Source organism: Somniosus microcephalus, chromosome 11, assembly GCF_052327205.1.
Source record: "Somniosus microcephalus isolate GS21.2 chromosome 11, FLI_Smic_1.0, whole genome shotgun sequence".
Lineage (NCBI taxonomy): Eukaryota > Metazoa > Chordata > Chondrichthyes > Squaliformes > Somniosidae > Somniosus > Somniosus microcephalus.
In genome coordinates this window covers 148,000,109-148,013,752 of record NC_140997.1, presented here as the reverse complement: position 1 = coordinate 148,013,752, position 13,644 = coordinate 148,000,109, and the positions used below count along the sequence as shown (strand labels likewise).

At 42.5% G+C, this 13,644-nt stretch overlaps 1 protein-coding gene across 1 annotated transcript in view; it reads right to left on the bottom strand.

Moving 5' to 3' along the window:
• LOC147110942 (inositol 1,4,5-trisphosphate-gated calcium channel ITPR1-like) overlaps positions 1-13,644 on the bottom strand; it is a 509,662-nt gene that overhangs the window by 490,699 nt on the left and 5,319 nt on the right. The gene's annotated exons all lie outside the window — the stretch shown is intronic.

Below are 13,644 nucleotides of genomic sequence, written 5' to 3'. Positions count from 1 at the left end.
TTGTTAGTCCCATCGTTTTTCTTTAAGGGCACATATTTGGTCCTCCTTGAATGCCTCCCACTGCTCTGACACTGATTTACCTTCAAGTAGCTGTTTCCAGTCCACTGTGGCTAAATCCCCTCTGAGCTTAGCAAAATTTGCTTTTCCCCAATTCAGAATTTTTATTCCTGGTCTATCCTTGTCCTTTTCCATAACTACCTTAAATCTAACAGAATTATGGTCACTAGCACCAAAATGCTCCCCCACTGATACGCCTTCCACCTGCCCAGCTTCATTCCCTAAAACCAAGTCTAGAACTGCCCCCTCCCTTGTTGGGCTTGCTACATACTGGCTAAAAAAGTTCTCCTGGGTGCATTTTAGGAATTCCGCACCCTCTATACGCTTCACTAATTTTATCCCAGTTAATATTGGGGTAGTTGAAATCCCCTATTACTGCCCTATAGTTTTGAATGGTCAGTGTTAAAAACAGGATGTTGAAGCTGAAGAGTTAAAATGCCAACAATGAATGAATGGCACGGACAGCAAGAGTTGCTCCTTATGCTGCATTGCTAACTGCCAGGCCTTTCACTACAGGTCATCGTAGATACTGTGTGTTCCCGCCTCTCTTGACCAACACCAGTTTGCCTATCGTGCAAACATATCAACAGAGGATGCAATCACAACTGCTCTACACTCTGCACTGAATCACTTAGATGGTAAAGAGACCTACATCAGAATGCTGTTCATAGGCTACAGCTCAGCATTCAACACTATCGTCCCAACAAGCTGGCCACCAAACTCCACACTCTTGGCCTGAACACTTCCCTCTGCAACTGGATCCTGGACTTCCTAACAAACAGACCCCAGTCTGTCAAATTAGGTAACCACACCTCCCCCCCCCGACCCTGAACACAGGGGCCCCACAAGGATGTGTGCTGAGCCCCCTCCTCTACTCCCTCTTCACCCACGACTGTGTGGCTGTTCACGGTTCCAACACCATCATCAAGTTTGCGGATGATACCATGGTAGTAGGCCAGATCACCAACAACGATGAGTCAGCCTACAGGGAGGAAGTCCAGCATCTCGTGAAGTGGTGCGCCGATAACAACCTGGCCCTTAACATCAAGAAAACCAAAGAAATCATTGTGGACTTCAGGAAGTCTAAAGGTGGAAGTCACACCCCCATCCACATCCATGGGGCTGTGGTGGAAAGGGTGGACAGCTTTAAGTTCCTCGGAGTCCACATTACGGAAGACCTCTCCTGGTCCCTCAATACCTCCTCTCTGGTGAAGAAGGCCCAGTAGCGCCTATATTTCCTAAGGAGGCTGAAGGGATGTAACCGGTCACCCCTGAGCCTCTCTAACTTTTACCGCTGCACAATAGAGAGCATCCTGACGAACTGTATCACAGTATGGTATGGCAGCTGTAGCTACTATGACCGGAAAGCCCTGCAGCGGGTAGTCAAAACTGCCCAACACATTACCGGCACCCGGCTACCGACCATAGAGCACATCTACCAGAAACGCTGTTTACGGAGGTCACGGACCATCATCAAAGACCCTACCCACCCCAGCCACAGTCTGTTCGCCCTCCTGCCATCTGGGAGACGCTACAGATGCAGTCGCACCCGAACGACCAGATTTAGGAACAGCTTCTTTCCCAGGGCTGTCATCCTACTGAACTCCACAAATAAACTCTAAAGCCTGCACATCTGCCAATGCACTTTATTATGGTTATGTTTATGTTAATGTATTACAAGCCAAATGTATGTTGAATGTTTAAATGTCTTAATCTAAATGTACACTCTTGGGAGCCGCAAGCCTACATTTCGTTGTACTGCACTTGTGCACTAACAATGACAATAAAGTTGATGTTGATTATGATTATGACACTTGCATCAATTGCTTGACCTTTGTTGCTAAACAGCATGTAATACTTCCCTTTAAACCACCAAGGTTTGCTGATTTAACTGCAGATTAACACTTACACATATTAATATGTACAAGTCTCTTCAAAAAGTACTTGACTTGGGTTTTTTTTTAATTCATGCATGGCAAAAGGTTATTGCAGGGCTCAATGAACAGGATGGAAAAGTGAAGTGTTTATAAGCCATGACATGTTGCAGATTGAAGCATGAAGGTGATCAGAAAGCAAAAAAGGAGGATCCTCCTATTAGAGTTCAGTTATTAAAACGTATAAAACAAGAGAAATCATCTAATGCTACTTTGTGCAGATGTCAAGAAACATCATACCAGACAGTACAAGGGAGCAACATCACTGCTTTCCTCTGACCAATTATGCTTTGAACAGCATTTATGGAGGCTACAGTAGAGGTTAGTCATGAGGAAAGGGGAAAAAAGATGCCATCAGTTTCAAAAGCTTCTAACCATATTTCGAATAGCGTTTCAGTTCAAGGGAGTGACTAGCTATATGGATCCAAGTGAAGTTTTACTCCATGCAAAAATAAAAACTCAGCCTGCCCAAGTATGTATATACATGAAGAGCGAGGGATCTTTTGTAGGAAAATCAACCCCAAATCACACTTTTAAGGCTAGTTAGAGCGCTGTAGGCAGAAGACTGGAGACTGGTTGACCAACAGTGAGCGGGCAATCAATAATAGGTGGCAGGAAAGTAGCTTTATCAATACTTCAAGGCTTAAATTTCAAATCCATAATCTTTATGAAAAAGAGAGTCAAACTCAGTTTGCTGGCTTGGACATTGGAGCATCGAGTTCCTACGGGTAGCCATCACTTATCCCTCACACTCCCAAAGAGCAGAAACTACACCCACCATTGTTGGTGCAGCAGAACTGTCGGCAGGAGGAGAATTGTCGGCTGCATTCATAAAACAAAAGAACCAACCACTTGTTTAAAGTCAATTACCAATTTTAAGTTTCAGTCATCCAGCTACAGTAGCACTGAACAGAAACAGGATGCCCTCAATTAGGATCCTGGTTTCAGAAAAAGTCACTGATGAAACTAATGTACTGAACGCATTAAGCAGCTCATTAGCCAGGCCACCAACTAGTCGAAGGCCAAATGAGAGCAAGCTGCTTTTTTCATCCTACTGCGATGACCGTTGCAAGTTCTTGCACTATTAATTATAGCAAGGTGTTGGACCAGTCAATAATCAAATACTCCTTTACAAGTAGGAAAACCTGTTGAGCTTCAAAAAATCCTAGCAAGGACCATCCACGGTGCTTAACTGGATGTAGAATAATTATCCTGTGGAGTTTTACAAGGCTATAATTAAAAGAAGATCTCTAAAGGCAATTGTTCAAGCAGTTAATGAACACCAAGAACACCCACAGACTGAATTGTAGTCTTTAACTCTGTCATTTAATGCAGCACATATTCAACAGCAAAATTAAGACAATAACAGTCCAAATGATGCTGCGGAGATAGACTGCTTGGATGGAACAAATGATAGTTAGAAGTGGGCCCACAAGGATAAATGTACAGTAGAGTGGGCTATCTAAATAAGTGGCACAAAAGCTGGGTACATTAAAGCAGCTTAAAAGTGGTTAATAGAGCAATGATGTAATTGGGTTGCATAATAAGTATGATAACTGGAGTTGTTACTGGACTGTTAAAAACATCATGGTGTCCAAAGCTACAAGGGTAAAGTTCATTTTACTGATGTCACTGCAACCCTGAGAAGGCATTTGCCATTAACTCAAGAGTTTGGTTTTATAGAATCCATTTTGTTCACTGCAAGGAACCATGTTGTACCATGGTTCAGCTGAAGAACGGATTGTGTAACTGTCAATGTAGGACCCCAACATGCATAATGTTACAAGGTCTTTTGAGTAATTATTTATAACTTAATGTATAACTTTTCAATAAGTGCAGGATAAGAGGAGGATGTTCCTAACAATGTTGGGGCTATGTGGCGTGCCAAGTCCATTGAATTCCTAGCTGTGCAAAGCCAAGAGAGCTAATGTACTTCAATAGTAGGAAGCAAGACAGGAAGGAGAAAGAGATCCATCATGTCCAATTCCACATTGGTGAGATCGGACTTACACAAGAACTTGGATTATTGGGACCTCAAGTCGAATCCTTACCCCTCATCTCTGCTTGGCCTGCAGATAGATACAAGCGGGAGGCCCTCTCCCAATTAATGCCTCCGTTTCCATGACTACACTCAAATTACTGAGTCAGAGCTAGTTTACAAATATCAGCTCTATGACTCATTTGCAGGCATTACTTTCAGGATCAGCAGAATTTACCAGACACACAGACCTTAGTTAGCCCTCTGTTCACACACAAGACTTCCACATGTAAACTGAAGTGGGAAACTTGGTGTTAACAATCCATCGGTACAAGGCTGCAATGCATTACTGAGAAGGCTGTATTTAACATCAACAGCCATTTAAAGCTTTCAATATGGCACCCAAAGAGGGCAGGAAGTTGCTTCAAAGCATTAAAGTAACATCACCCCTTACAATTTTGTTTCAACAGTGTAAAGGCGTCCTACTGCAGAAGGTATGTGAACATTTTCCTAGCACGGAAAAGAGGCATACTGAACACACAGTACATAGCAAGTTTCCTCTCTACAGCGCAGTGAGAGTCATGGGCAGCATACATGAATATCTCCACAAGGGAGACTACGTGGATACGAGTGATGAGGTCACATACGAGGCGAATCACATTGAACAGCAATAATATATTTCTATAGTGCTCATTACATACAAAAATGTCTCAGCACTTTGCTGGATGGTGGATAGCGAGAGGGACACTTAGGAGAGAGAGAAAATAAGAGGGAGCAAAAAGGCTTTGGAAGGCACGGTGGGAAACAGAAAGGTAGAAAAGGGGAGCGAATGCCAGCGGACAGGGCACACTGCTTTAAGGAGAGACGACCAATGGTGGACTGGAAAAGAAAGACTTGCGTTTATATAGCGCCTTTCACGACCACCGGACGTCCCAAAGTGCTTTACAGCCAATGAAATACTTTTTGAAGTGTAGTCACTGTTGTAATGTAAGAAATGTGGCAGCTAATTGGTGCACAGCAAGCTCCCACAAACAGCAATGTGATAACTACCAGATAATCTGTTTTTGTTATGTTGATGGAGGGATAAATATTGACCAGGACACCGGGGATAACTCCCCTGCTCTTCTTCGAAATAGTGTCATGGGATCTTTTACGTCCACCTCAGAGCAGACGGGGCCTCGGTTTAACGTCTCATCCGAAAGACGGCACCTTCAACAGTGCAGCACTCCCTCAGCACTGCACTGGAGTGTCAGCCTAGCTTCTTGTGTTCAAGACTGGAGAATGATAATTAGACCACTGTTGGACTAGTCGAGGGTGAACACAGGGAAGGATCAAGGCTTTGAAGACGCTTGAGAAGGAAGATGAGATTCTGAAAAATCAAGTTTCTGGGATAGAACATGAACACGCACACTGTTGTTCATGACAGATTCTATTTATAGCATTTGCTCATTGTCAACACAAAATACAGTGCTTCAACCTCTTCACAGTCCAGGCAAAATAAAAAAAAAATCAGCTGCAGTTTTTCCCGACACCACTCATCCTTGGTGTGCACACCAACAGAAACACTCACTCATTCTCCCCACCCCCTGGCCCATCTCCTTGCAAGTCACAGAAAGTGGCAGATGGCTCAGGTTGTTCCAAGGGTAACACAATCAAGGAAGTGGTGATGTGGCAAACAGTCAACAGAATCCAGAGCCAGTGTTACATCCTTGGAGCAGAACCATAACAACTATTGAGGCAACCTTCTTGCTGACAATTTAACTGCAAGCTTCTCCTGTTATCCTTTTAAAGAAAAAAAAAGTCAGCTTCAGAAAACCAAATACAAAAGCAAAAAGCACTTGCTTAAAAACCTGTTCCATCTCCAGCTTTTTCCAGTTTTGACGAAGGGTCATCGACCTGTAACGTTGACCGTTTCTCTCTCCACAGATGCTGCCTGACCTGCTGAGTATTTCCAGCATTTTCTGTTAATATTTCAGAAAACCAAATCTCAGCTACAAGTGTCAGTCTTGGCTCAGTGGTAGCACTGTCATCTGAGACAGAAGGTCGTAGGTTTAAGCCCCACTCCAGAGCCTCTAGCACATAATCTAGACTGAAACTCCAATACCGTACTGAGGGAGTGCTGCATTGTCGGAGGTGCCATTTTTCAGATGAAGTTTAAATGAGGCCCGGTCTGCCTACTCAGCTGCACATAAAAGATTCCATGGTACTACTTGGAGAAGAGCAGGGGAGTTCTCCCAATCTCCTGACTAAAATTTATCCTTCAAAGACAGATTAACTGGTTATTCACCTCATTGCTGTGTGTAGGATCTTGTGTGCAAACTGGTTGCTGGGTTTGCCTACAAGTGACTACACTTCAAGTGCTTATGGGTGTCCTGAAGGCATGAAAGGTTTTATTTAAATGCAGCTTCTTTCTTTATGCATTAGTTTAAAAACCCAATTTCTTACTGAAACATCATTTGCTTGTCAGCAATGCACAGGGATTTAGTTCTCCAATTCATCCCTGACCTGATTTGTCCATTAGGTGAGTTTTTCCTCCTTTTCTACCTGACACTGATCTGAAAGAATACACCACCCAGTTGGAGCACAGAAATGCACTGCAAAGGAGAACAAAGATACGTTATGATTTCAGCACCATGGGCGGTTTTCTTTATACTCTTTAAAAATTACCAACTATTAAATAGAGAGCTGACAAAGTCGGGTGGTTCTGAAGCCCGGCAGAGTATGCACAAAACGTTACTCGCCCATTTAGAATTACCGTGTGGCAAATTTTCCATTATAGAGCCTTTTACTCAACCCTCGTACCGCACAAATTACATTATTTTAAGATTGTAAAGGGACATGTATATAACTTTGTTTCAATTTTAAAAAGTAATGCAAATCAATACTTCATATTACACAAGCTTTAGCATGGGTATACTGTACTCAGTTTATAGTTCTTTTTAATAATAAAGTTAGTTATATTAAACTGGGTGGTTTATAATGCGTTTAGTGGAAGAATTTATTTAATTTTACACACAATATATACCAATGTGTGTTCAACCCTGTCAGTTCTTTCATATGTGGTGCCAACCCCAGTGAGTCCTTACTGCATTCATAGAAATTTAGGGCATAGAAGGAGGCCATTCGGCCCATCATGCCTGTGCCAGCCAAACCTAACCCCACCTTCCAGCTCTTGATCCATAGCCCTGTAGGTTATGGCACTTCAAGTGCATATCCAAGTACTTTTCAAATACGATGAGCATTTCTGCCTCTACCACCCTTTCAGGCAGTGAGTCACAGGCTCCCCACCACCCTCTGGGTGAAAAAAAGTTCTCCTCAACTCCCCTCTAATCCTTCTACCAAATACTTTAAATCTATGCCCCCTGGTGATTGACACCTCCGCTAGAGGAAATAGGTCCTTCCTATCCACTCCAACTAAGCCCCTCATAATTTTATACACCTCAATTAAGTCTCCCCTCAGCCTCCTCTGTTCCAAAGAAAACAACCCCAGCCTATCCAATCTTTCCTCATAGCTAAAATGCTCCAGTCCTGGCAACATCCTTGTAAACGGCAACATCCTTGTAAACCTCCTCTGCACCCTCTCTCGTGCAATCACATCTTTCCTGTAATGTGACCACCAGAACTGTACACAGTATTCTAGCTGTGGCCTAACTAGTGTTTTATACAGTTCAAGCAGAACAGATTTCAGAGTTTAAATCAGTGTTGACAGTGAGGTGAACTTGCCACAAGCAATGTACAACGCATTGATGTCACAGAAAGTGCAGCCCAAAGTTTCCATCAGTCCAGTGAGCACATGCACCACTGGTTGAGTCTCCTGTTCATTCGGTGGCATTGTGGTTACTAAGTGAACAATTGTTGCTTAACATGGGATTTGTGGTGTGCAACGTCGATAGAGAAACAGCTGATGAAGTTAAATACCTTTTTTTCAGCCGGATATGTAGAAAGTAAGTAGTTCCTTAAAAATCGCGGAGGTGATAATGCAGTCCCTTTACACAGTGCTGGTGCTGTTCTGGCACTGTGTATGAATGAACTGACTTCATATAATCACACAAGGTCAGCGCCTCTGAATAGTGCACTTGATGCCTCGCTCATGAAGAACCAGGAGCCATAAATTCAGGCATCATGGCTGTCCTAGAATGGGGTTGGGAGAGTGGGAAAAGAGGAAAAACAAATTTTCTGTATGGCCAGAGATTAGAAACGGTGGAGGAGCAAAGGGATTTGGGTGTCCAGGAACAGAAATCACTAAATCTAGTGCAGAAGTGCAAAAAGCAATCAAGGTGGCTAATGGAATGTTGGCCTTTATCTCAAGAGGCTTGGAATACAAAAGGGGAGAAAGTGACACTTTAGTTGTACAGAGCCTTGGCCAGTCCCATCCCGACTGCTTATAGCGGGCATGTTTGTGCGCACGTGATTTGCCCGCTTCACACAATAGCCGGTGTAACCTGCCGGCCAAGATCCCGGAGGAGGACCCGTTCTATATTCACAGACCGAGAATCTCCTGGCCAATTATCTGGGTTACTTTCCATCGGTTTACATTTATCTGTAAAACTTGCACTGCTTCACAACATAAATAGAAAACAGAATCTTGACAAGTGTGGTTACGTTGAAGTACATTTTTATCACAATTTAATTTTGGTAATTTTTTTTCAAAAAGCATATATACTTTACTTGTGTCTGCTTATTTGCAATTGAAATTGTCCCAAACCCAGCCAAAAACAAGGCAACGGTTTATTAATGGTCAATAACGTACTGTGCAATTCTAAAGGAAGGTTTTATTTATATGGCAATAACTAATCATTCGAATGCAGACAAATGGCAATACCACTGTGCCTTGAAGAAAACACTTGGAGTAATTCAGCATCTGTATCCTAGGGTTCTCATTAGGTATCCTGCATACCTAATTTGTTCCACTGAAATAAACTCCATGTTAGAAAATACTTGCAGCCTTGTTTTCAATTCCCCTGCTGGCTCAACACCAGTAATACAAAGCTACTTGTCCACAGTGGTCAATCTCCTAGGTGGAAAGGATGGGAGAGGACAAACACACATGCAGGAAGCGGCAAAGGTCAAGCACATGGCCAAAAAACAACAACCTGTATTTATGTAGCGCCTTTAACGTAGTAAAACGTCCCAAGGCGCTGCACAGGAGTATTACAAGGCAAAACAATTTGACATCAAGCCACATAAGCAGAAATTAGGGCAGGTGACCAAAAGCTTGGTCAAAGAGGTAGGTTTTAAGAAGCATCTTAAAGGAGGAAGGAGAGGTAGCGAGGCAGAGAGGTTTAGGCCAGGAATTCCAGAGCTAAGGGCCTAGGCAACAGAAGGCACAAAAAGGAGGAAATGCATAGAGGAGGGAAATTTCAGCACAAGAACAAAGAATAGCAGGGGGAAGAAAAAAAGATAGAACAAAACCGAAGTGATGGAGTGCACACATGCAGACATTGTCTAAAGACAGTTCAGATTACACATTCGAGGGGGAAATCGAAGGCCACGGGGATAGGTTAACCTGCAGGCAGGGTGAGCCCTATTGGCACAAGTAGGTCTCTGGAAACAAAATGATGAATGTTGAGTACTATGCAGGGAAATATACAGGCAACTTTCAGACTTTAGGATTTTCTTTTTATAAATGCATTTCTAAAAAATGTTGTTATTTACATGGCTAATATATTCAGCTGATTCTTCATCGTCACTGGGTCAAAATCCTGGATCTCCCTCCCTAACAGCACCGTGGGAGTACCTTCACCACAAGGACTGCAGCGGTTCAAGAAGACGGCTCACCACCACCTTCTCAAGGACGACTAGGGATGGCAATAAATGCTGGCCTTGCTAGCAACGCCCAAGAATTTACAGCTGGATTGACTTTGGGTGGAACTGAAGCCTTTCCCGTGGTTGCTTTTCTGATCTATATTTCGGTGAATCAGTACACCCAAGTTGCTTATTTTGGCCAGAGAAAAGCACAACACTTTTTTTAAAAAATTATACACTTGACAGATTTAATGTGCAAGATACAAGACTTGTAATTCTCAAACAATTTAGTTTTATAGCACTTTTAACATAATAAACATTCACATAGGCAAGAATGAGCCAACACCTTTTCACTCTATGGTATTCCACATTTCTGCACAGCTGCTTCTTTCCAGAGACCCAAATGTGGTGGAAGTTCAGTTGGGGGGAGAGCAGGGGGTGGGTGGGTACTGAAGGCATAGTCAGAGGTAGCTTTTGAAGATTGGCGAGAGGGAGGGAGGAATCAAGTTGAAGAGATTTAGGGAGCACGTTCCAAAGTATGTGAAACAGATCGCCGGCTCACGCACACCAATTCTCCAAATTCCTTCAAGCGAGCTGGACCAGTATCTGGCTGGAGCAGAGATCACCTTGTATAAAAGGTAGGTGCTGCATAACATTAATCAGGGCCAGAGTGGTCTTCTGGACTATTTATCATCACCTAAAGGGGATCGGAGAGGAATTTTCCTGATTTCCCCCTTCCCCCTCGAATTGGCCTGGGCTTTTATCTGGTTTTTCGCCTCTCCCAGGACTCTCGGGTGGGGAGCAATGTTCCCTTGAAGCTGCACGGCCGCAAAGTGTCCGTGATGGCTCACGCTGGCCGTTCACCAGCTTTTGCATTGCAGAAACCGCACATGTGCAAAATTTATATGGGCCGCGTAGCCAGTTAAAGGGCCCGCGCACCAAAAAAAGAATTACAGGGAACATTGGTGGGAAGTGTATATATTGTGATGCAGAAGGCGTCGCAGTTGTATGGGACAGGCTAGACAGAGCACAGGGTCTTTTCCTGTCCATTATTGTTTGTATGTTTGTAACTTTGTGAATGATTCCAGCATTGTTACTAGGATTTTAATGAAGTTCAGTGTAAAATTTCCACACTCTGACTAGACTGAAAACACCCAGAAGTGCACGATTATAGATTTTTGTCTTTTCTAACTTGGGTTGTGCCTTTAAAGAAAAGACTTGCATTTATATAGCGCCTTTCATGAACTCAGGATGTCATAGAAAACATAGAAGATAGGAGCAGGAGTAGGCCATTCGGCCCCTCAAGTCCCAAAGCACTAAAGCCAATGAAGTACTTTTTGAAGTGTAGTCACTGTTGTAATGTAGGAAATGCAGTGGCCAATTTGCACACAGCAAGCTCCCATAAACAGCAATGTGATAATGGCCAAACAATCTGGGTTTTTTTTGTTATGTTGATTGAGGGATAAATATTGGCCAAGACACTGGGGATACCTCCCCTGCTCTTCTTCGGAATAGTGCCATGGGATCTTTTACGTCCACCTGAGAGCGGACAGAGCCTTGGTTTAACGTCTCGTCCGAAAGACGGCACCTCCAACAGTGCAGCACTCCACTAGTGTGTCAGGAGTGGGACTTGAACCCACAACCTTCTGACTCAGGAGGCGAGAGTGCTACCCACTGAGCCACAGCTGACACCAATGAGCTGTAAACACTAGGGTGACGTGCTGGTTGTTAGGGTTAGTCACAGGTGGGAGCAGTCTGAAGTGACAAATTAAGGAAAATGGTGCAACATTAAAGTTTATTGCTTTTAAGTGCGACTTTCCTGAATAAATAACCTTAGGTGACAATAATGAATTCCATGCCATAACTGCCATAAATAAAGTAAAGACCAGCTTTCAGGGAAGCCACTAAATGAAGTACTGTACAAAGAGCAGAGGTGAAGGTCACAGTACTTTTGCCGAGTGCCGTGAACAAGTTATCACCAAGTCTATTGCACCCTCTCAGCTGAATTCAAGGTGTTTTTTTAATCTCTTAGCAAGTTCCCTGAACCCACTGGCCTTTCGTACACTCATTCTCTGCACAACTCAATCAACTTTTGCTCATAAACCACTGTACAATATTCAGCTTCCCAACCATTCCTCTTTACACTTTTCTCTCAAGTCAAGATCTGTACAAGAGTGGTCCCACTATGTCAATAGCAGATGCAGCAACACTAGCATACTAAAGATAGAAGAACACTTTGTACACTGACAGAATTCCAAATGGAGCAATGCCGAATGCTCTCAAATGTTGAATAATCTGCTATTAAATAGGTCTTTCCAAAATGAGATTAATTACCCAAATTACACTGTAGTAGCACCACCAATTTTAAACCATTTTAAGTACAGCGTTGAAAAGAACTACTCTCAAAGGATCTGGGAAAATTGCATAAAGAATCAAGATAGCCCACTGCTGAGATTAAACCACATTAAAAGGCACTTCCACATTTGCATATACATAGTACTTGATCCAATTTTCAGAGAGTAACATCAGTGCATCGCTTTTTAAACCTTGTTCCAAGGCACACTAGGCTCCACTTTTATACGGAACCCCATACAAAGCGAGTGACTAGACCAGCTTCCCGCATTTACATTACTAACACCAGCTCTCCTGTCCCATAGGCAGACCCATATTTCAATGGATCTATGATACTGGAACCAGTGCAGATGATGAAGGGAGACCCAGATGTCTGTAGTTGACTCCATCTTTTGAGAAGGCCCTCTATATAACAGTAGAGTATGTTTTGGGGGTGAATGAAACATCAGTATTCTCATTTAATGAAGTTAAATAACTTGCTTTTCCATTTATTAGTCAATTTTTTGATTTAAGAATAAATGCCAATGTCATTAGTGAAACTGGCCTACAAGAGGTGCCTGGAAATTACTCAGATTTGGAATAATACAAATAACTCTCCATTATGCAACGGAAATGGTGACCCATTTAAAATCAAGTCATTAGTGTCCCTGTTACAATAACAGGGAGAGAAGACTGACATGGTGTGTTAAGTGTTTACACAACATAATTCACAGTAATTTCTAGGCTATTATCATTAACCCAGTAGCTATGTATTATCAACACAATATTTTGAAATCATGATTAAACAAGACTCTTGCATGCATGTTGTTTAATCAAACAGATGCTTGTTCATACGAGTACAATAAAAACCATCTCATCCTCAAAAATTACATCCACACAAGTACATATGAGGGGGGTGGGGGAGAAAAGAGAGAATGCGTCACAAATAAGTCACCCACTGGATTTTTCTAAGTCCTTGCTCTAAAGAGATAGATAGATGGATAGATAGAATATGATATAGACATATACATACATATATATCTCCAGCTCCCAGTCTCCCTGGTGGCCAGCCTCAGCTAATCCAGCCAGTTTACTCTGGGGCACTGACAACCCACAAAACCAAATATAAAACCAAGCTAAACCAACAGTCTCAAAGCCTTAAATTAATAATCTGTTATCCTGCATGCGTGTTTTAAAAAAAAAAAAAAACACACACACAGGGCACTAACTACAGTAGCAGAATTTACACTTCAATACAATGTTCTTGCATTCTAAATCTCTGCCAGTCATCATTAATTGTGGGTTTTACACTTATGGTATCCAACTTGGCTGAAGAAAAACCAAAAAAAAGATCGGTTAATCTAGTACTGTTGCCAAAGGTTTGCAGTCACCGGTATTTTGCTCACCTAGTTTGCTGCAGCACCAACATTCATTCTTGTTACAATTCACTAACTCTCACTATAAAAGGCCTATAGGATATGTGATCTCAAAAAAAGTGTCAACGTTACAGAAACATATCATTCAAACCAGCACAACCATTTTGAAACATAAAGCCTTTCATAATCCCAGGATGTTGGGTTATTAAATTCAAGACCACTG